The sequence below is a fragment of the Heterodontus francisci genome, chromosome 34 (assembly GCF_036365525.1).
Source record: "Heterodontus francisci isolate sHetFra1 chromosome 34, sHetFra1.hap1, whole genome shotgun sequence".
Lineage (NCBI taxonomy): Eukaryota > Metazoa > Chordata > Chondrichthyes > Heterodontiformes > Heterodontidae > Heterodontus > Heterodontus francisci.
Window position 1 is genome coordinate 35494606 of NC_090404.1, and position 20819 is coordinate 35515424.

Here is a 20819-nt window from a genome sequence, read left to right on the forward strand (position 1 = left end):
CCTGCCACGAACTTCACTCCCTGGGCACCAACTTTATCCTTCTCCCTGGCAACTGTCTGAGGCTAAACCAGACCATTCATAACCTTAGTATCATATTTGACCCCAAGATGAGCTTCAAACTGCATATCAGCACCATCACTCAGACTGCCTAGTTCCACCTCAGTAACATTGCCAGACTTCACCACTGTCTCAGCTCATCTGCCTCTGAAACATACATTCATGTATTTGTTACCTCTCAACTTGACTATTCTAACACATTCCTGGCCAGCATCACACATTCTACCCTCCATAAACTTTAGATCATCCAAAACTCTGCTGCCTGTGTCGTTACTCGAACCACGTCCTGTTCACCCATCACAACTGTGCTCACTGGCCTACACAGGCTCCCAGTTAAATAGCACCTCAATTTTAAAATACTCATCCTTGCTTTCAAATCTCTCCATACCCTCACGCCTCACTATCTCTACAATCTCCTCCAGCTCTAGCAGACAGAGTTTCGAAACACTCAGCAACACAACGACAGTGAAACATCCTCGGAGGAAAAGGGGGTGCAGTGTGTGATGCAACTCACAAGGACCTTGTCCGCCGCCATCACTCACACTGCTTGGCATTGCGCTTCCGCGAAAAGTAGTTCGGCACTGCGCATGCCTGGACTCCAATGCCGTGAACCGTGAACATTTTTTTTTAACGCCGACAATGTTGGGTTGAAGCCCCGCCATTGAACTTCCCAATATAAGCGCTGGAAGGGAGTGGGAGAGTCATCGAAAATGACGAGTCAAAGGGCATCGGAGGGAGCGGGGAAGATAAGCTGTGATTGAGCATGAAACTGAATGCGGTGATTAAAGCGGTGATCATGGAAGGGAGCAGGGACCTGAATGCGACCATTGAGGCGGTTTGGATTTGATTCGCGTTTTGTGTCAAATTCAGCAGTGCCATCTTTACTCCTGGCAGCTGCCTGAGGCACAGTGACGTTTCAGTCGATGAGGTTGCATTTGCGCATGTACCAGTGATGCAGCACCTATTTGGTTTCGTTGCCAGCAAACGCGCCATTAATATATGTTTGCTGCTTTATACCATTTTACTTTTCTGAGGATGAACCATGAACTACCCGTCCATTCCCCGACTGGTAAATGGCAGCCTATAGTGCCCAGAATGCACCGCGCGCAGAAATACGGCCGATCTCCACCCCAAGAACCGCAACACGCACGCGTCAGAAGGCTCCGCCTCACGGTGTCCGCCTGTCTCCGCGGAGCATGCGCGGTGCCTCTCCCGGAAGCTGAGCGCAGCCTCGGTAACACCGAGTTTCAACGGCTCTCAGGCCCTGAATCAGAGCCGCCGGGTTCGGCGAGAACCCCGGGGGAAGGGAGGGGCCGCATTAAAGCGATGGTGCAGCGACTTCAGTATCCGAGCCGCCATTTCCCAGTTTCTTCTCCCGTTTCCACCGAGTCAGGAAGCCTGTGAGTTGATTGGCTGGTAAGTTTTGTAACTTTGTTTCCCTTTCTCCAAAGTTCGGAAGTTTGTCCAAGGAGCTGGAAATTAAACATTCCAGTTTTCATCAGAATAAGGGGCAGCTTCCTGAGATTTAACTGACACCAATAGAAGGTAAGTAAGTAGCCGATGAGCCGTCTTTTATTTTTAAGTATTGAGGTTTATTATTTATTTATTTCGAGATACAGCACTGAAACAGGTCCTTCGGCCCACCGAGTCTGTGCCGACCATCAACCAGCCATTTATATTAATCCTACATTAATCCCATATTCCTACCACAAGCCCTCAATTCCCCTACCACCTACCTGCACTAGGGGCAATTTACAATCGCCAATTTACTTATCAACCTGCAAATCTTTGGCTGTGGGAGGAAACCGGAGCACCCAGCAGAAACCCATGTACAGGCCGAATGGCCTGTTCCTGTGCTGAACTGTTCTTTGTTCTTTGTTTGTGATTGGTTGGGTAATTAACAACTGTTAGTCAATTTAATTAGCTTTAAAAAATAAGGGGAAAGTTGTTTAAAAAAAGACCTCGAGTGATAAAGTGAGTTCTAAGAGTGTGTTTTTTTTAAATTAGAGTAATTTAGATTGTCGTGGGTAGTGTTCGGAGTAGAACAATCCTCTCGTGTAATTAATATTTTTTAAAGGGAGTAACTAAATAATCTAAAGGTAAGTCATGGCAGGAGAGCTCAGCCCCGTGATATGCTCCTCCTGCGCGATGTGGGAAATCAGAGATGCTTCCAGTGTCCCTGACGACCATGTGTGCAGGAAGTGGATCCAGCTGCAGCTACTGACTACCCGCATTATGGAGCTGGAGCTGCAGGTGGATTCACTGTGGAGCATCGGCGATGCTGAGGACGTTGTGGATAGCACGTTTAGAGAGGTGGTCACACTGCAGGTAATGGCTGCACAGGCAGAAATGAGATGGGTGACCACCAGATGGAGTAGTAGGCGCAGACAGGTTGTGCAGGAGTCCTCTGTGGCCATCCCCCTCTCAAACAGATAGACCACTTTGGATACTGTTGGGTGGAGTGACCTCCCAGCGGAAAGCAGCAGCAGCCAAGTTTGTGTTACCACGCATGGCTCTGCTGCACAGCAGGGGAGGAAAAGGACTGGAAGAACTATACTGATAATGGATTCTATCGTAAGGGATACAGATCGGCATTTCTGTGGCGACAAATATGACTTCAGGATGGTATGTTGCCTCCCTGGTGCTAGGGTCAAGTTAGTCACGGAATGGCTGCAGGACATTCTGAAGGGGGGGCGAATATTCAGAGGTCGTGGAACACATTGGTACCAACGACGGAGGTAAAAAGAGGATGAAGACCTGAAACAAGAATTTAGGGAGCTAGGTGGCAGATTAAAAAGCAGGACCTCAAAGGTTGTAATCTCTGGATTACTCCAGTGCCACATGCTAGTGAGTATCGGAATAGGAGGATAGAGCAGATGAATGCGTGGCTGAAGAGATGGTGCAGGAGGGAGGGCTTTAGCTTCCTGGATCACTGGGTCTGTTTCTGGCAAAGGTGGGACCCGTATAAGTTGGACGAACATCCTTGCTGGGAGGTTTACGAGTGCTGTTGGGGGCAGTTTAAACACATTTGGCAGAGGAATGGGATACAGAGTGGAGGTATAGGAGCGGGTGATGCTCAGTCAAATCTCGAAGAGAAACTGAGTCAGTCTGTTCGGCAGAGCAAATATAGACCTGTTAAGGCACAAGTGACAAATGCAAGGCTGGATTGCATTTATTTTAATGCAAGACAGATGAATTGAGGGTGTTGATTAGCACATGGGATGATGATATAGTTGCTATCACGGAGATGGTTGAGGGAAGGGCAGGACTGGCAGCTCAATATTCCAGGGTATAGAATCTTCAGGTGTGACAGGAGAAGGGATAAAAGAGGCGGTCGCATTGCACTGTTGATCAAGGAGTCAATTACTGCAGTTTCTTTCTTTTCTTTCTTCTTTTGGGCCTCCTTATCTCGAGAGACAATGGATACGCACCTGGAGGTGGTCAGTGGTTTGTGAAGCAGCGCCTGGAGTGGCTATAAAGGCCAATTCTGGAGTGACAGGCTCTTCCACAGGTGCTGCAGAGAAATTTGTTTGTCGGGGCTGTTGCACAGTTGGCTCTCCCCTTGCGCCTCTGTCTTTTTTCCTGCCAACTACTGAGTCTCTTCGACTCGCCACAATTTAGCCCTGTCTTTATGGCTGCCCGCCAGCTCTGGCGAATGCTGGCAACTGACTCCCACGACTTGTGATCAATGTCACACGATTTCATGTCGAGTTTGCAGACGTCTTTATAGCGGAGACATGGACGGCCGGTGGGTCTGATACCAGTGGCGAGCACGCCGTACAATGTGCCTTTGGGGATCCTGCCATCTTCCATGCGGCTCACATGGCCAAGCCATCTCAAGCGCCGCTGACTCAGTAGTGTGTATAAGCTGGGGGTGTTGGCCGCTTCAAGGACTTCTGTGTTGGAGATATAGTCCTGCCACCTGATGCCAAGTATTCTCCGAAGACAGCGAAGATGGAATGAATTGAGACGTCGCTCTTGGCTAGCATACGTTGTCCAGGCCTCGCTGCCGTAGAGCAAGGTACTGAGGACACAGGCCTGATACACTCGGAGTTTTGTGTTCCGTGTCAGTGCGCCATTTTCCCACACTCTCTTGGCCAGTCTGGACATAGCAGTGGAAGCCTTACCCATGCGCTTGTTGATTTCTGCATCTAGAGACAGGTTACTGGTGATAGTTGAGACTAGGTAGCTGAACTCTTGAACCACTTCCAGAGCGTGGTCGCCAATATTGATGGATGGAGCATTTCTGACGTCCTGCCCCATGATGTTCGTTTTCTTGAGGCTGATGGTTAGGCCAAATTCATTGCAGGCAGACGCAAACCTGTCGAAGGAGGGATGATATCTGAGAAGGTTCTTCAAATGAGGCCAGATGAGTAGAACTTGAAAACAAAAAGGGGACAATCACTTGGCTGGGAGTGTACTGCAGGCCTCCAAACAGTCAGGGAGAGATAGAGGAGCAGATATGTAGGCAAATCTCAGAGAGGTGTAAAAATAATGGAGTAATAATAGGGGATTTCAACTTACCTGATATCAACTGGGATGGTCTGAGTGTAAAAGACTTCAAGGGGGCGGAGTTCTTAAAATATATACAGGAGACTTTTTTGAGCCAGTACCCAGAAAGTGCAACAAGAAAAGGCGCAGTACTGGACCTAATCCTAGGGAATGATGCTGGACAAGTGGTAGAAGTGTCAGTGGGGGTGCATTTCGGGGATAGTGACCATAACTCTAAGAAAAAGACAAAGGCGGGCTGGAAATAAAAGTACTGAATTGGGGGAAGGCCGAGTTCAATATGATAAAACAGGATCTGGCCAAAGTGGACTGGGAGCAGCTACTTGTAGGAAAGTCTGCATCAGACCAGTGCGAGTCATTCAAAGAGGAAATAGTGAGGGTTCAGAGGCAACGTGTACCCGTAAAGGTGAAGGGTAGGACCAACAAGTCCAGGGAAACCTGGATGTCAAGGGATATAGAGGATTGGATCAGAAAAAAAAAAGGAGGCTTATGCCAGATTCAAAGTGCTGAAAACAGCAGAGGACCTGGAGGAGTATAGAAAGTGTAGTTTGGGGGGTGGGTGAGGGGGGGGGGGTACAAAAAAAAGTAATTAGGAGAGCAAAGAGGGGGCATGAAAAAACACTGGCGGGCAATATCAAGGAAAACGCTAAGGCATTTTCTAAGTATATTAAGGGCAAGAGGATAAGCAGTGAAAGAGTGGGGCCCATTAGGGACCAAAGTGCCAATCTGTGTGTGAAGTCGGAGGACATAGGTGAGGTTTTAAATGATTACTTTGCATCTGTGTTCACTATGGAGAAGGATGATGTAGGTGTAGAGATCAGGGAGGGGGATTGTGATACACTTGAACATATTAGCATTGAAAGTGAGGAAGTATTAGCTGTTTTAGCGGGCTTAAAAGTGGATAAATCCCCAGTCCCAGATGAGATGTATCCCAGGCTGTTATGTGAGGCAAGGGAGGAGAGAGCAAGTGCTCTGACATAAATTTTCAGATCCTCTCTGGTCACAGGAGAGGTACCAGAGGACTGGAGGACTACGAATGTGGTGCCATTATCAAGAAGGGTAGCAGGGATAAACCAGGTACTTACAGGCCAGTGAGTCTAACATCAGTGGTTGGGAAAACATTGGAAGAAATTATGAGGGACATGATTAATCTCCACTTGGAGAGGCAGGGATTAATCAGGGATAGTCAACATGGCTTTGTCAGGGGGACATCGTGTCGAACTAACTTGATTGAATTTTTCAAGGCAGTGACCAGGTGTGTAGATGAGGGTAAAGCAGTTGATGTAGTCTGCATGGACTTCAGTAAGCTTTTGATAAGGTCCCACATGGGAGAGTGGTTAAGAAGGTCAGAGCCCATGGGATCCAGGGCAATTTGGCAAATTGGATCCAAAATTGGCTTAGTGGCAGGAGGCAGAGGGTGATGGTCGAGGGTTGTTTTTGCGAGTGGAAACCCGAGACCAGTGGTGTACCGCAGGGATCGGTACTGGGACCCTTACTGTTTGTAGTGTACATTAATGATTTAGATGTGAATATAGGAGGCATGATAAGTAAATTCGCAGTTGACATGAAAATTGGTGGTGTCGTAAATAGTGAGGAGGAAAGCCTTAGATTACAGGACGATATCGATGGGCTGGTAAGATGGGCAGAGCAGTGGCAAATGGAATTTAATCCTGAGAAGTGTGAGGTGATGCATTTTGGGAGGACTAACAAGGCAAGGGAATATACAATGGATGGTAGGACCCGAGGAAGTACAGAGGGTCAGAGGGACCTTGGTGTACTTGTCCATAGATCACTGAAGGCAGCAGCACAGGTAGATAAGGTGGTTAGGAAGGCATATGGGATACTTGCCTTTATCAGCTGAGGCATAGAATATAAGAGCAGGGAGGTTATGGTGGAACTGTATAAAACGCTAGTTAGGCCACAGCTGGAGTACTGTCTACAGTTCTAGGCACCACACTATAGGAAGGATGTGATTGCACTGGAGAGGGTGCAGAGAAGTATCACAAGGATGTTGCCTGGTCTGGAGCATTTCAGGTATGAAGAGAGACTGAAATGGCTGGGGTTGTTTTCATTAGAGCAGAGAAGGCTGAAGGGGGACATGATTGAGGTATTCAAATTTATGAGGGGCATTGATAGGTTAGATAGGAAGAAACTTTTTCCCTTCGTGGAGGTGTCAATAACCAGGAGACATTGATTTAAGGTAAGGGGCAGGAGGTTTAGAGAGGATTTGTGGGGAAAAAAAAAGTTTCACCCAGAGGGTGGTTGGAATCTGAAAAGCACTGCCTGAAGAGGTGGTAGAGGCCGGAACCCTCACAACATTTAACCATGTATTTAGATGAGCACTTGAAACGCCATAGCAGACAAGACTATGGGCCAAGTGCTGGAAAATGGGATTAGAATAGTTAGGTGCTTGATGATCGGCACGGACACGATGGGCCGAAGGGCCTGTTTCTGTGCTGTATAACTCTCTGACTCTATTTACAGCACAGGAGGAGGCCATTCTGCCCATTGTATCTGTTCATCCCACTTTCCAGTTGTTAAGAACTCACAGATTGTCAATATGAAAAATATGAGATATGAATCCCCAGACCACACTAATAAATTACACAAGATTTCACATTTTCAGTCTTTTGTTCTAATAACTAAACTAAAAGAAATCCCCAATTAACTAAATAGCACTTGGATTGTAAATTGTGGTGTCAGCTATTTCCAAAGATATTTTCTTGACTTATTCAACACTTGACTATCTCACACCACACTGATACATTACACAGTCCTTTTTGATAACAAAAGCCTTTGCGGTTAAAAGTTTCAAATTCCTGCCAATGGTGGGGCTGCTCCGACCTCTGGAGTGCACATCCTGTGTAATGTGCCAACTCCAGATAACCTTTTGTGTTGGAAGTATCATTGGGGGAGGTGGTGACATCGGGGTAATGTCACTGGAACATGGGTTCGAATCCCACCACGGCAGATGGTGACATTTAAATTCAATAAATAAATCTGCAATTAAAAAGCCATCTGGTTCATGAGATGGGAAAGCTGCTGTCCTTACCTGGTCTGTCCTATATGTGACTCCAGATCCACAGCAATGTGGCTGACTCTGAAATGCCCTCTGAAATGGCCGAGCGAGCCTCTCAGTTGTCAAGGGCAGTTTGGGATGGACAATAAATACTGGCCGAGCCAGCAACACCCACATCACATGGATGAAGATAAAACAAGTTGCAGCAGTTCGAGCTCCGGTTTTCGGAGCATGAACTGCAGCTGGTGTCACTGCGGTGCACCCATGAGGTGAGAGATTTGTGGACAGCACGTTTATAGATATGGTCACCCTGCAGCTTAAGAGTATGCAGGGAGAGAGGCAATGGGTGGCCAACTGACAGTCAAGAAGAAACAGACAGGGAATGCAGGAGACCCCTGAGTGCATCTCACTCTCCAACCAGTATTCAGTTCTGAATACTGATGAAAGTGATGGTTCATCTAAGGAGTGCAGCCAGAGTCAAGGCCATGGCAGCACAGTTGGATCAGCTTCACAGAGGGTCACAAAGCTGACTGACTGAGCAATAGTGATCGGAGATTTGATAGGGGAATACACAGGCGTTTCTGCAGCCGCAGACGTGAATCCAGGCTGGTGTGTGGCCTCCCTCAGGACAATGTACAGCAGGGTGCATGCACAGTCATCCTGGGCCAGGAAGCAGGAGGAGAGAATGTTGTGAATTTCTATCCTGGACTGACAGTGATGGTTTTTGTTAACTCCTTTTACAGGGGCTTAGAAGCAGGGGATATGCAGATGGGGAATCTCGAGCCAAACATCAGATCAAGATCTGACAGAGTCACTCGATACATCAGGACCTGAATATCATCAGCCTTTGAATGTGGAAGGAGAAAGGTTTGTCTGTTCTGTCTGTGGGAAAAGATTTCAGGTATCAGTGAGACTGGAAAAGCACTGAGATACACAAAGCCCTGGTTAGACCACACCTGGAGTATTGTGTTCAGTTCTGGGCACCACACCTTCGGAAGGATATAATGGCCTTGGAGGGAGTGCAGTGTAGATTTACCTGAATGATACCTGGACTCCAAGGGTTAAATTACGAGGAGAGATTACACAAATGAATCATAGTCATTACAGCACAGAAGGAGGACATTGATCTTTTTGATTCCATCCCAGCTCTTTGTAGAACAATCCAGTCAGTCCCATTCCCCCACTCTATCCCCGTAGTCCTGCAGGTTTATTTCCCTCAAGTGCCCATCTAATTTCCTTTTGTAATCATTGATCGTCTCCACTTCCACCACCCTCGTAGGCAGTGAGTTCCAGGTCATTACCATTCACTGTGTAAAAAAACTGCTTCCTCACATCCCTCCTGTATCTCAAAACCTGAATCTGTGTCCACTAATCCTTGTATCATCAGCTAATGGGAACAGCTTTTCTTGGTCTGCCTTATCTAAACCTGTCATCATTTTCAACACCTCTATCAGATCTCCCCTCAATCTCCTTTGCTCCAAGGAGAACAACACCAGTTCCTCCAACCTAACCTTGTAGTTAAATTCTCTCATCTCAGGAACCATTCTGATAAATCTCTGCACCCTCTCAAGGACCTTCACATCCTTCCGAAAGTGTGGTGACCAGAACTGGATGCAATACTCTAGTTGTGGCCTAACCAGAGCTTTATAAATGTTCAGCATAACTTCCTTCCTTTTGTGTTCAATACCTCTATTTATGAGGCCCAAGATCCCATTTGCTTTGCCAACTGTTCCCTCAAAACATCCTTCCACTTTCAGTGATCTCTGCACATGAACCCTCAGGTCCCTCTATCCCTGTAAACTCTTTAGAACTGTACCATTAAGTGTATGTTGCCTCTCCCTATTCCTTCTGCCAGAATGAATCACCTCACTGTGAGGGTTGTAGTCCCTGGAATTCAGAAGATTAAGGGGTGATTTGATCAAAGTTTTCAAGATATTAATTGAAACTGACAGGGTAGATAGAGAGAAACTCTTCTCCATCACCTGCAGTACTCGGCAGCATCGTCTAAAACTTAGAGCCAGAACTTTCATTAATCCACCCCTGGGCCCAGTGAACCTGAGCATTAATCCACCCAGGCTGAATGTACACAGAATTACAGCCCAAAAACAGGCCGTTCAGCCCCTCTAGTCTGTGCTGCTGTTTATAATCCACATGAGCCTCCTCCCAATCTAATTACATCATCCCACCCTGCCCTCATATCCCTCTATTCCCTTCTCCCTCATAAATGCATTGAGCCTCCCCTTAAACACATCATTGTTATCACCTTCAACCACTCCACATGGCAGTGAGTTCCACATTCTCACCACTCTCTGAGTAGAGAAATTCCTCCTAAATTCTCTATTTGACCTGTTAATGTCTGTATTATATTGCTGCCCCCTTGTTCTGACTCCCTGATAATTTTAAAGACCTCTATCAGATCTCCTCCTCGTCTTCTCTTTTCCAGAGAAAGGATCCCCAGCCTGCTCAATCTTGCTGGATAGTAACATCCTCTCTGGTGACATCTTTGTAAATCTATTCTGCACTTTCTTCAGTCTTCAATATCCTTTTTTAATCTGGAGACCAGAACTGCTCACAGTCCTTCTAAGTGAGGTTCTCTATAAATGTAACATTCCCTCCCTGCTGTTACATTGTATTCCTCGAGAAAAGAACATCAGCTCTTTCTTTGCTCTCTTATCCACTTGTGTTGCTCCTTTTAGTGATTTATGTGACTCTGTTCCCAGATCTCTTTGCTCCTCTGCTCCATTTAATTACATTCTAACCAATAACTGGCCTCCTTATTCCTCCTCCCACAATGAACCAGCTCATATTTCACGATGTTGAATTTCATTTCCCATTTATCTGTCCAGTCTGCCAGCCTGTTTCTGTCTTCCTGGATTTCAGTGCACTCCTCCTCATTATTAGTTCTATCATCCAGTTTGGTGTCAACTACAAGTTATGAAAACATCCCTCTAATTCCTGAGTCCAAATGTGGGTGAAGAACAGAATTCCCAGTGTACTTCACACCATAGTTGATGTCCCGGGCACTGGGGTTTCTGTATAATTTATTTAATAATTTTCTCCAATGTCTCTCTGGCCCTGATCTCAATGGGATGACACAAAATCATCCATTCAATATTTGGAGCTTTCAGTGGAGGATTCATTACCCAGGACTCCCGTGATAAGAGTCAGTCCCTTTTCAATGACCACAGGGGCCCGGTGCATTGGCGTGGGATCGAACTGTGCACTGAGCATGTCCAGCGTAGGTAATGGAGATGGACTGAGATGGACCAGGTGGATCGGGAGGCGAGAGGAGATTGTGGGTACAGGGGAGGAATTGGAGCCGTGGGTGGGCTGGGAGGCTTCATATACACCTGGGGTAGGCCAAGAAGCCCCGTGTTTACCTCATGGTGACAGGCCCGGGGGAGAGGGGTCACTGGCCGCCATCTTGGACAGGGCGGGGTCAGGGTGCAAGCACAGCCATCTTGGTGAAGGCACAGAGAGCAAACAGGACCTGACAAACTGTTTCCAACTGGGTCCGAGTGCCCAGGAGATGGAGCATCCTGGACAATAGGGTTTTCAGCAGCTTCACCCACTCTCAGGCTGCATGTGATGTTTGCAGCCTTGAAGAGTCCATGGGCCATGTATATATTCACTGTGAGAGGTTACAGCCCCTGTATCGTTACCCGAAGGGGCTGCTTCTCAACTTAGAATCCTGGAAATTTACAGTACGGAAGGAGGCCATTTGGCCCATCGTGTCCTCATTGGCTGACAAGGAGCCATCCAGCCTAATCCCGCTTTCCAGCTCTTGGTCCAGAGTGTGATGATCCTGTATTTTTTTTTCCAGGAAGAATGCAGTGTGCCTTTAAGGCTGGAAAAGGAGCAGTGCTGCTTGAAGGCAACAAGCTCCAGAGACTGAGTCAAAGAATGTATTCTCGTTGCCCCGGGATGCAGCCACTCAGACTGAAGATCGAGAGATGCATTGTTTCCAATTGACATTTGAAACTAGTTGAAAAACTAGCATTTGAGACACCGTTAACAGAGACAGACACAGATTATCATCCAGCATATACTGAAGGAAAAGAGAGCTCTCTCTTGGTTTATTTAAACCCTATTTATTATTCTCTCAGAATTCTGATGTCAAGCCAGATTAATTTCTAAAAAAAAATATCCAATTCCTTTAACTACTGAACTGTAATTGTTGAAATTTATCGCTGGAGAAGAACAGCATCAATTCAACTGCTGAACTAGACTGTGGACTGTTCTACTGTTGAAGAAACTTTTATTTTCTCCCCCCATCACACGGCTGTGAGGACTTCAAGCAACATTGGACTATTCCATATCGGAAGATTTCACTTCGGCAGGAGCATAAATATGCAAAGTCACTATTTTTTCTGTTTTAACTATTTATATGTCAGTAGTGTTTAAGAATTTAGTTTTTCTAATTATACAGTTAATTTGTTGATCTATAGACACCTGGTTTGGTTAGCCTTATTCGGGGGTTAATAGATGGTACAATTTGGCTGGATCTTTAATTTGGAATGTTTAAAATGTCAGGCGATCTGTGAGGGACGGGACTGAATCAACAGTGCGTTTCTCCCACCACTATCAAAATTGTATATTTTGACTGGGGGGCTTTGACTTGAGCGGTCGGTCGTAATAATACCCTTGTAGTTTAGGGCACTTCACGTGCATATCCAAGTACTTTTTAATTGTTGTGAGGGTTTCTGCCTCTACCACCCTCCCAGGCAGTGAGTTACAGATCCCCACCACCCTCTGTCTGAAAACATTTCCCCTCAAATCCCTTTTAAATTTCCTACCTCTTTCTCTAAATCTATGCCCCTGGTTATGGACCCCTCAGCCAAGGGGAATAGGTCCTTCCTATCCACTCTATTTAGACCCATCATCATTTTCTACACTTCAATTCGGTCTCCCCTCAGCCTCCTCTATTCCAAAGAAAACAACCCTCACCGATCCAATATTTCCTCAGAACGAAAATTCTCCAATCCAGCCAACATCCTTGTAAATCTCCTCTGTATTTTCTCTAATATAGCCACATCTTTCCAACAGTGCAGTGACCAGAACTGTACACAGTCCTCCAGCTGTGTCCTAACCAGTGTTTTATACATTTTCAGCAGAACCTCCATGCTCTTATATTCTCTGCCTTGGCTAATAAAGGCAAGTATCCCTTACGCCTTTTCTACCTGCCCAGCCATGTTCAGGGATCTATGAACATGCACTCCAAGGCCCCTCTGTTCCTTTATACTTCTCAATATCCTACCATTTATTGTGTATTCCCTTGCCTTGCCAGCTGTCTCCAAATGCATTACCTCACACTTCTCCGGATTGAATTCCATTTGTCACTATTCTGCCCACCTAACCAGTCCATTGATATCTTCCTGCAGTTTCCAGCTTTCTTCTTCATTATCAACCACATGGTCAATTTTTGTTTCATCTGCAAACTTTTTAATCAAATCCCCTACATTCAAGTCCAAACCATTGATCTATAGAACAAAAAGCCAGTACTGATCCCTGCAGAACCTCACTGAAAACAGCCTTCCAGTCACACAAACACTCATCAACCATTACTCTTTGCTTCCTGCCTCTGAGTCAATTTTGGCTCTAACTTGCTGTTTTGAGTTGGATCCCATGGGCTTGTCATTCATGACCAGTCTGCCTTGTGGGACCTTATCAATGGCCTTGGTTACAGTTTAACCCCATTCTCCTAATCTCTGGCCACTCAGTGTGGAGGTGGGGTGGGAAGGTTGGAGGATCTTTTCCTGGACCTGCTCTTGGGCCTGGCTAAAACACCACCCACACCCCTTTTGATGACCTTCCCTTCCAAAACCCCCCAGTCCCCCCAATGCCCTCCTCACCCTCACCTCATCCACCCCAAACCCACCCAGGTTTGTATCTGTCTTGTATATTTAAACATTCAGTTCTCACCTTCTCCATCTCTCTCTCTCCCTCTCGCTCAGGCTGAGAAGCAATGTGTAGGTCCAGGATGTACAGGGACCATGTTGGGAGTGGGGGTGTCACTCTGGCTGCAGCCCTGTCTTCCCTGGTCTTGTCCGTGCCGGGGTGGCCTTCTGCAACCGGTGGACACCTCAGGATACAGAGTGTCTCATGGACACTGGGAGCAATGTTCTGGTTTAGTTGGGAAGGTTCCGTTTGCTTCTGTCACAATTTGTTGCTTATTTTGGCTTCTTTTAGTTTGAATGGACCACATGTTTGGGGGAAACGAGAGGAAAGAATGTTCCATAGAAACTAGAACTGTCTGTTCTCAATTTCTATCCTGGACTGACAGTGCTGACTTTTGTAAACTCCTTTTACAGGGTATTAGAAGGGGAGGATTTACTGACGGGAAATTCAAACCAAACATCACATCAAGATCTGACGGAAACACGCGATTCATCAGGACCTGAATATCATCGGCCTTTGAATGTGGAAGGAGAAATGTTTGTCTGTTCTGTCTGTGGGAAAAGATTTCAAACATCAGTGTGACTGGAAAAGCACCGAGACGCACACACACCCGACTGAGAGTGTTCCAGTGACTGACTGTGGAAAGAGCTTTAACCAGTTACACAGCCTGAAAAAACATCACACCATTCACAACGGGGAGAATCCGTACACATGTTCTGTGTGTGGATGAGGCTTCAACTGATGATCCAACCTGGAGAGACACAAGGACACCCTCGCCATGGAGAAACCATGGAAATGTGGGGACTGTGGGAAGGGATTCGGTTCTCCATCAAAGCTGGATATTCATTAACTCAGTCACATTGGGGAGAGGCCGTTCACTGGCTCCGTGTGTGGGAAGGGATTCACTCAGTTATCCCACCTGCTGACACACCAGCAAGTTCACACTGGGGAGAGGCCGTTCACCTGCTGTGTGTGTGGGAAGGGATTCACTCAGTTATCCCACCTGCTGACACAGCAGAGAGTTCACAAGGGTAGGTTGGAGAAGTTGGGGTTATTCTCCTTGGAGCAAAGGAGATTGAGGGAAAATTACATAGAAATGCACAAGATTCTGAGAGACTTTGATAAATTAGACAAAGAAAAACTGTTCCCATGAACTAATGGTACAAGAACTAGGGAACACAGATTGAAGGTTTTGAGGAAGAGTTGAAGCAGGAATGTGAGGAAGAACTTCTTCTGCAGCAAGTGGTTCTGACCTGGAACTCGCTGCCAATGTGTGTGGTGGAAGTGGAAATAATCAATGATTTTCAAAGGAAACTGGATGGTCACTTGAAGGAAATAAACTTGCAGGGCTATGGGCTGATGTGGGGCAGTGGGACTGAGTGGATTGCTCCCTGGAGAGCTGACATGGAATTGATGGGCCAAATGGCCTTGTTCTGTGCTGTAAATGATGCTGTGTCTCTGTGACTGTGTTTTGAGACAGGATATCCCAGCTCTCCACCCTGCGATTCTCAGTATGAACAGGATTCGGAGTGGGGAGGACCCACTATCCATGGTTTACTGTAAATGTTAAAGGTCATATCAAAATTAAAGTAAAAGTATATAATTGCACAAAGATGGGTGGCAGGTCAGAATGTTGGACAGAATATAGAAAAACAGCAAAGAATGACTAAAAGATTGATAAGGAGTGCAGATTGTAAACAGAGTCTGGAGGTATGTGTTTGCTGAGTGGTGAGTTCAGTGAAGGGGAGAGGAGGTGCTCCTTTTTCTACTTTTCTGTCTTCCAGTATTTGGTTCTTGTTTCTGTGCAGTGAAAGGTGCTGGTTGGTTGAGTAACTGGTCACATATTCTACTTCTAAGTAGTCTGGTAAGTTAAGGTACGGCAGTGCAGCTTGGCCGAGTGCAATGCACAGCTTGTGACATGTGGGATGTCATGGACGCACCATGTGTCCCAGACAAACATATCTGCAGGAAGTGTCACCGGCTGCACAAGCTTGAGCTCTAGGGTTTGGAGCTCGAGCAGTGGCTGGAGTCACTGGTGCATCCACAATGCAGAGAACTACATGGATAGCAGGTTTAGGGAGGTGATCACACCACAGGTTAGAAGCATGCAGGAGGATAAGGAATGGGTAACCGACAGACAGTCTCAGAGAACCAAGCAGGTAGTGCAGGAGTCCCCTGATATGATCTCACTTGCTAATCGGTTTTCCATTTTGGATACTGGTGAGGGTGATGGTTCCTCAGAGGAGTGCAGACAGAGCCAAGTTTGTGGCACCACAGGTGGCTCAGCTGCACAGGAGGGGAGGAGGAAGAGTGGAAGAACAGTAGTGATGGGGCTTTCATTAGTCCGGGGAACACAGAAGCCTTTCTGCAGCCGTACATCGGACTCCAGGATGGTGTGTTACCTCCCTGGTGCCAGGATCAAGGATGTCACGGTACGGCTACAGGACATTGATCTGGGGGAAGGTGAACAGCCAGAGGTCGTGGTCCACGTTGGCACCATTAACATAGATGGAAAGGGTAAATGAGGTCCTGACAACAAATTTCAGGGAACTCGGATGGAGATTAAAAAAGCAGGACCCCAAAAGCAGTTATCTGAGGATTACTCCCACTCCCATGTGCAAGGTAACAGGAGAATTGACTGATTGAACAGGTGATTGGAGAACTGGTGTGGGAGGGAGGGCATCAGATGTCTGAGGCACTGGGACAGGTGGGACCTGTACAAGATGGACGGGTTGCATCGAAGCAGGATTGGGACTAATATCCTCACAGGGAGATTACTAGTGCTGTTGGGGAGGGTTTAAACTAGATTGGTAAGGGGATGGAAACCTGAGAGGGAGCTCAGATTGGAGGGAAGCAAAACTGGTAACTTGTCAGGGGTATGGGAACCAGGGGAAAATATCAGACCGGAACACCAAGGTGCACAGAATACTGGGAGAGATCGATGGCACGAGAGTAGGGAATAGCAAGTTGCAAGGTGGGGTCAGAGTCAGGGAGAAAGTAATAAAGTCCAAATCAGTGTTAATGTGCATGTATGTGAATGCACAGAGTGTGGTTAATAAGATTGGTGAGGTACACGTGCAGATTGCCATGTGGAAATATGATCTTGTGGCGAGAACAGAGACCTGGCTCAAAGAAGGGCAGGACTGGGTGTTAAATATTCCTGGAAACAAGGTCTTCAGCAAAGAAAGGAAAGGGAAAGGGGCGGTGGAGTATTGATAAATGAGAACATTGCAGTGTTGGAGAAAAAGGATGTCCCATCGGGGTCAAGAACGGAATCAATTTGGCTCGAACGAAGGAACAAAAAAGGTGCATTTACATTGCTCAGTGTTGTCAAGAGGCCACCAGCTAGTGGGAAGAACGTGGAGGAGAAAAAATGCAAGGACATTACAGAGAGGTGCAAAAAATATAGGGTAGTTCTAATGGGCGACTTGATTCAAACATATCGTGGGATAGTAGTAGTGTAAAGGGCAGTGAGGGGCAAGTGTTCTTAGAGTTGTTCAGGAAAGTTTTCCACAACAGTATGTTGCTAGTCCAATGAGAAAGGAGGCATTCCTGGACCTGGTTCTTGAGAATGAGGTGGGCCAAGTGGATCAAGTATCAGTTGGGGAGCATGTCGGGGAGATTTATCATTGCATCATAAGATTTAGGCTGACCATAGAAAAGGACCAAGAACAATCCAGAGTAAGAGTAATTAACTGGGGGAAAGACAACTTCAATGGGGTAAGAATGGAGCTGGCTGAATAAATGAGATTCAAAAGTTGCCAGGAAACCTGATAGCTGAACAATGGGTAACCTTCAAAAAAGAGAGAGTTCAGGCACAGTCAACAAATGTTCCCTCGAAGTGGAAAGGTTGGGCAAATAAATCCAGAGCTCCCTGGATTATAAAAGGGGTAGAGATTACGATAAAGAAGAAAAAGTGTGCTGTTTTCCTTGGAGAGAAGGCTGAGAGGTGATTTGGTCGAGGTATTCAAAATCATGAGGGGTCTGGACAGAGAATCATACCTTAGAGACAATGTCCCAGACACTGCCATCACCATCCCCAGGTGTCCCACCAGCAGGACAGACCCAGCAGAGGTGACGGCACAGTGTTATACAGTCAGGAGGGAGTTGCCCGAGACGTCCTCAGCATGGGCTCCGGACCCCATGATGTCTCATGGCATCAGGTCAAACAGAGTAGATGGAGAGAAACTGTTCCTACTGGTGAAAGGATGGAGGACGCGAGGGAACAGATTGAAAGTAATTGGGAAAAGAAACAAAAATAACATGAGGAAAAACTTTTCCACCCAGCGAGTGGTTAATGTGTGGAATGCACTGTCTGAGAGTGTGGTGGAGGCAGGTTTAATTGAAACATTTCAAAGGGAATGAGACAGTTTTATGAAAAGGAACTAATGGAGCTGCGGGCTGACAGGTCCCGGATGCTGATGGATTCATCCTCGGGCTTTCAAAGAGAAGCAAATGAGGGAGGAACTGCGCAGAATCTGTCCTCCTGTCCCGCCCCCTTTTCCTATTGGTCCGGAGCTGCCGTTAATCACCCAGACATTGTGAGGTCAGAGGTGAAGTCCCGGGTGCGCAGGCGCATTGCGGACCAGTGTTTGAAGCCAGAGGGTGAAGGCGCCGGAGAGACGCTTGTGCAGCCGGTAAGTGGCGGCTGGTGGGCGGGGAGGCTTCAGAAACACCCGGTGTAGGCCTCAACGCCCCCAATAACAAACTCCCGGTCCTGAGTTTGCACCGAGCGGGCGGCAGATGCGGGAAACTGAGCTCAGTTATAAAGGGGCCTGGGGGAGGGAGGAACCATTTGGGACACAGCACAGGGCAGGAGGTCCCCCCCTCCCCCACTCCCTGGTTCCACAAAGACTCCCCTTGGACTGGGCCACACCTGGGCAGGGCTGGCTCAAGGTGCAGGAAGCTGATAGGCTGAGCTGTGGACTGGGAGGAGTGGGGGGTTTGACTGACAGGCCTGGGGAGGGGGATATCAGGGCAGGTACACACACTGCTCCCCCTTTTTCTCCTGGGATCTTTTACTGGAGTTGTGTTGCTGAGTGTTTCTAAACTCTGTCTCCCTATCCCGGTAATGTCGGTGGATTGTAGGTTGCAGTGAGTGTTGGACTATATTGTCTCTCCTCATTCTTCCTCCTCCTCCCACTCCGAGTTCCAGGCTGCAGGCACCGGCTGTTTGATGTGCCTGAAACATTAAATATGTTTCTCTCTTCACTGAGACCTGCTGAGTATTTCCAGCATTTTCTCCTTTTATTTCAGATTTCCAGCATCTGCAGGACTTTGCTTTTGTTTTATTGCACGAGTTGCTCACAGAATCAAAGGCAGTGAAGATGCTCGAGCTGGACGGAAGCAGTCGTGTCAGATCCTCAGTGGGTGAGAAATCGCCGAGTGCAGGGGAGGAATGAAGCTGGTGGATGTGCAGGGAGGCATCAGAAACATCTGGTGTAGGCCTCAACACCCCCAATAAGAAGCTCCTAGTCCCGCGTTCCAAGGAGAACAATCCCAGCTTCTCCAACCTAACCTTGTAGCTAAATTCCCTCATCCCTGGAACCATTCTGGTAAATCTCCTCGACACCCACTCAAGGACCTTCCCATCCTTCCAAAAGTGTGGTGATCAGAACTGGATGTAATACTCTAGTTGTAGCTGAACCACAGTTTTATAAAAGTTCCCCTTAACTTCCCTGCTTTTGAACTCAATACCTCTATTTATCAAACTCAAGATCCCGTATTCTTCCGAAGAAGGGTCACTGACCCGAAACGTTAACTCTGCTTCTCTTTCCACAGGTGCTGCCAGACCTGCTGAGTGATTCCAACATTTCTTGTTTTTGTCCCGTATTCTTTGCTAACTGTTCTCAATATGTCCTGCCACCTTCAATGATCTATACATATGAACCCCCAGGTCCCTCTGTCCCTGCACACTCTTTAGATCTGTGCCATTAAGCATATATTGCCTCTCTCTATCCCTTCTGACAACCTGGACATTTTCAGGATGTTAGAACTGATAGTATAGATCAGGAGTGTCCAGCCTTTATGCATTAGGGGCTACATTCTAAATGTTGTCCTACATAGGGGCCGGAGGTGAGCAACTTTCGGAAAGGTAAAGGTATTAGAAATTTATTTCACTGTTCATCAAAATAACAAAAATGTGCATTTTTGTGAATAAGCTTTAAATGAGGAAACTAATGTATTAACTTACTTTCCCAACACTATGTTGAACACTGATTTAGTGAGTTACCTGGCATGGTTTTTGCTTGCAGTAGCAGACATTGTCTACCTGCACACTTGATGTAGCGATGCAGAGAATTCCAGATAGATTCCATTTGTGAGGAGATATCTTGATCTCGCACTCTCCCTGTCTCCTGCTCTCTCTACTTTATTTAGAGATACAGCACTGAAACAGGCCCTTTGGCCCACCGAGTCTGTGGCAAGCAACAACCACCCATTTACACTAACCCTACAGTAACCCCATATTCCCTTCCACCTACCTACACTTGGGGCAATTTACAATGGCCAACTTACCTATCAACCTGCAAGTCTTTGGCTGTGGGAGGAAACCGGAGCACCCAGCGAAAACCCACGCGGTCACAGGGAGAACTTGCAAACTCCGCACAGGCAGTACCCAGAATCGAAGCCGGGACCCTGGAGCTGTGAGGCTGCGGTGCTAACCACTGCGTCTCTCTCTCGCTCTCTATCTCTCTCTCCCCCGTTCTCTCTCTCTCTTTCCCCCCCCTGCACTCTCTCTCTTCCCCATCCCCCCGCTCTTTCTCTCGCTCGCTGCTCTTCCACTCTCTCTCCCTTTCTCTGTCTCTCCCGCTCTCTCTCTCTCCCCGCTCTCTCTCTCTTTCCCGCTCTCTCTCTCTCCCCGCTCTCTCTCTCTTTCCCGCTCTCTCTCTCTTTCCCGCTCTCTCTCTCTTTCCCGCTCTCTCTCTCCCTCTCCCGCTCTCTCTCTCCCTCTCCCGCTCTCTCTCTCCCTCTCCCGCTCTCTCTCTCCCTCTCCCTCTCCCGCTCTCTCTCTCTCCCTCTCCCGCTCTCTCTCTCTCCCTCTCCCGCTCTCTCTCTCTCCCTCTCCCGCTCTCTCTCTCTCCCTCTCCCGCTCTCGCTCTCGCTCTCTCTCCTCTCCCGCTCTCTCTCTCTCCCTCTCGCTCTCTCTCTCTCCCTCTCCCGCTCTCTCTCTCTCCCTCTCCCGCTCTCTCTCTCTCCCTCTCCCGCTCTCTCTCTCTCCCTCTCCCGCTCTCTCTCTCTCTCTCTCCCGCTCTCTCTCCCGCTCTCCCTCTCTCTCTCTCCCGCTCTCTCTCTCTCTCCCCCGCTCTCTCTCTCTCTCCCCCGCTCTCTCTCTCTC

At 47.4% G+C, this 20819-nt stretch overlaps 1 protein-coding gene, 1 long non-coding RNA gene and 1 pseudogene across 4 annotated transcripts in view; 2 read left to right on the plus strand and 1 right to left on the minus strand.

Annotated features, from left to right (window-relative positions):
• Nucleotides 1-20819, minus strand: part of LOC137348821 (zinc finger protein 585A-like) — a 131419-nt pseudogene that overhangs the window by 1058 nt on the left and 109542 nt on the right.
• LOC137349370 (uncharacterized) lies at nt 1268-15174 on the plus strand. 2 transcript variants are annotated; one of them, XR_010969360.1, is made up of 4 exons: nt 1268-1473; nt 8329-8452; nt 11409-11942; nt 13897-15174. It is a non-coding gene; the product is annotated as an uncharacterized lncRNA (long non-coding RNA). The 2 variants fall into 2 exon arrangements; XR_010969359.1 differs by lacking the exon at nt 13897-15174 and having other exon boundaries at nt 11409-12124.
• Nucleotides 18065-20819, plus strand: part of LOC137349346 (zinc finger protein 229-like) — a 30782-nt gene continuing 28027 nt past the window's right edge. The window contains exons 1-2 of one of the 2 annotated variants that reach the window (XM_068014865.1): nt 18072-18120; nt 18740-18853. The gene's annotated coding sequence lies outside the window, so the exon portion shown is untranslated. Of the gene's footprint in view, nt 18121-18739; nt 18854-20819 lie in introns of both variants that reach the window. The other variant, XM_068014866.1, reaches the window with a different exon arrangement.